A 2,747-nucleotide genomic window follows, 5' to 3' on the forward strand; every position below is an offset into this window, starting at 1 on the left:
ACTTTCAATGTACATTACTCATTTGCAAGAAAAGGATAAGAATGGCATTGCATGGACGAGGAAGCTGAGGCTCAGAGAGAAGTAATTTGCTCCGTTACAAAATAATCAAGGGGCAGGGTCAGAATTGAAATTGAAGTCACTTGATTTCCCTGGTTCAGCATTTTTAACTGAAAAGTGCCCCTCAGAATGATCACAAGGGAACAACCAATGTAAATATGAGACTATTTAATAATGACAATAAATTACCACCATAAGACAGAATAGCAAATTACATAGGGATATCACAAATACAAAAGTCACGTGAGTAACAGAATCTGAATTACTACAGTCAGCTGAGGACTTTGGGCCCTTGCACTGCCAAATCCCTTAGGGGATGAGGCCTCCCCAGTGGGGAGATCCAAGAGTCACAGATTCATAAAATCTCAAACTGGACAATGAAAGTGTAAATCAGCCTTGGCTGGTGTAGCTCAGTGGATTGAGCACCGAGCTGAGAACCAAAGGGTCGCCGGTTTGATTCCCAGTCAGTTCACATGCCTAGGTTGTGGGCCAGGTTCTCAGTATGGGGCATGTGAGAGACAACCATGCATTGATGTTTCTCTCCCTCTCTTTCTCCGTCCCTTCCCCTCTCTCTAAAAATAAATAAATAGAAACCTTAAAAGAAAGTTTATCAGTTCTGGTAACCAGAGAAGTAGAAACTCGTTCATGGTACATGGAGTCAGTGATCCATGGTATGGGCCCAGGACCCAAGTCGGTTGGTGCAAGACGAGGCCACTGGAATATCTTAAGGGAATGCATCCCATTGAAATTTCCTTACATCCGGCGGACACGTCCTGGTCCTTGGAAAAATATCTGCGCCTCCTCATGCACAAAACACAGGACATCGAGGTCAGTTCAGGCCAGCAGTGCTGGAGTCCTCTGAGCTTCAGCGCCCCCTGGCTGGAGACTGGCATCGGCCTAGGCCTTGAGGAAAGGGCAACACAGACGAGCCGGCAGCCTTCGCCTGCAAAGCCAAGGGTCCCCTGGAAGCGTCGTGGGGTCAGAGACAAAGCCCCAAGCGCGCCACTAGCCGCAGGTCCCACGTGAACAGGCCAAGGGCGTTGAAGATGATGCTGGCTTCTCGCCATCAAGGCGAGTCCTCGAACCCGGTAAGGAGGCGGAGCCAGGCTGAGGCAGGAAGTTTCTCTTGAAGAACTCTCCTCCATCCATTCTCAATCTATCCGTCCCTCAGGACAGAGCCACTTCTCACAGGGGCCCCGCCCCCACCCCTGACGTCCACCAGGTTCACCGCCGGCTCCATTCACAGCTCTTAGTGTTTGGGGACGCCTCCCGGGTGGTCAGAGGGACTTCCTCGAAGAAACTGGCCGCACCAGCTGGAGCTGGAAGGGAACAGGAGATAAACGAAGGAGGCGAAGGACGGAGTCTCCTACTGCGAACCTCCCAGCCCCAGAACAAAGCGCATATCTGGGGACACTGAGTGGACACAAATCGTGTCTTGGCCGGGTTAGGGGCTCAGCCCGACAGATCACGGATCCGGCAGCCAAGCTGTGGGGCCGCAGAGCTCAGAGCAAGCTGGTGGGAGTGGAGGGGCCGGGAGCGGAGACACTCACGCAGGACACCACGTCCCTCCGCGCGGCCGACAGCAGCTCCGGGGTATGGGCGACGCCAAGAAACAACTTGGGGATTGTCAGGTGGCTCAACATGGCCTAGGGGTACCAGAGGCCCCGGGACACCCGGCGGAGTCGGGCGCACCACTGCAGGGGCCCAGTAGAGTGAGAGACCGCCCGGCCCCGCGCCCCGCTGCCCTTCTCCTCCTCCTCGCCCCACCCCCCGCCCCCCACCAGCCAACCAGCAGGCCTACGCAGGTCCATCGGGGAATGCCTCCCTGGGCAGAAGGAGCAGTTGCGTGACCTCCAGCTCAGTCTCTTCCTCCTGGGGTGGAAAAGACAAGGGAGGGGTGAGGGTGGGCTTGTTCGCCAGGGCCCCTGAAGCGCTGTGATGTCCAGGATTCCTGGAACTGGACCGGGACTGGCCGGTATTGTGCACTCAGCTCTTCCGGGGCGTGAACGCGGACTGAAGTGCACCCCTGGCAGAGCGTGGCACCCAGAGGTGACCGAGGGCGCCTAGAGGGGGCGCCCTTTTGTGACTGGCAGAAGGCAGTTTCTGTGATTCCGATGCTGAGGTCAGGGAAGGTGGTCTGGTCAGAATTCTGAACCCTCGACTGCCAAAGTCTGTTGGAAGCTAGGATGCTAGGGTCTCTCCAGGCAGGGACTCGCATCCATGACCGGCAGGCCCAGCATCTTCTAGGATGGGGGTCTGGACATCACTCACGTAGTGGTTCCTCGGGGCCTCGACCACCGCCAGCGCCCTGTGGTCCAGCCGGAGGTAGTGTGGCAGGAGGCAGCGCCGGGGTTCAGCCACTCCCAGGTCCACCACCACTCTCACCGTTACCAAGACCCACAGCCCCACGGACGCCACGGTTGCGCCACTTGGTCTCATCTGTGCTCCTGTAGAAAGTGAAGGACGCCAGGGAGGCCGAGAGGAAGGAGTCCAGCCCCTGCCTCTGGTTAGACTGGCAGAGGGACCAACCTCAGATCACTGGCGCTGAGCACCTGCAGGAGGAGAGATGTGGTGGGCCCTGAGACCCCTGCTGCCCTGAGCCTCTGTCCCCTCACTCTTCACCTGCACTGTGCCCTCCGTGCCTCATGTGGGAGTGGGATCTGCCTTGTACTGTCCCCTGGGAGGCATCC

The 2,747-nt window shown here is 57.2% G+C and overlaps 1 long non-coding RNA gene across 1 annotated transcript; it reads right to left on the reverse strand.

The window, feature by feature from the left end:
- Positions 1-229: 229 nt before the first annotated feature.
- On the reverse strand, positions 230-2,026 carry LOC123823857. The gene is made up of 3 exons (XR_006786605.1): positions 1,859-2,026; positions 1,608-1,751; positions 230-1,376 (listed from the first exon to the last, which is right to left on the reverse strand). It is a non-coding gene; the product is annotated as an uncharacterized LOC123823857 (long non-coding RNA).
- Between the last annotated feature and the right edge of the window lie 721 nt (positions 2,027-2,747).

The sequence above is a fragment of the Phyllostomus hastatus genome, unplaced genomic scaffold (genome assembly GCF_019186645.2).
Source record: "Phyllostomus hastatus isolate PE091 unplaced genomic scaffold, TTU_PhHast_1.1 phas_contig_5, whole genome shotgun sequence".
NCBI classification, from domain to species: Eukaryota; Metazoa; Chordata; class Mammalia; order Chiroptera; family Phyllostomidae; genus Phyllostomus; species Phyllostomus hastatus.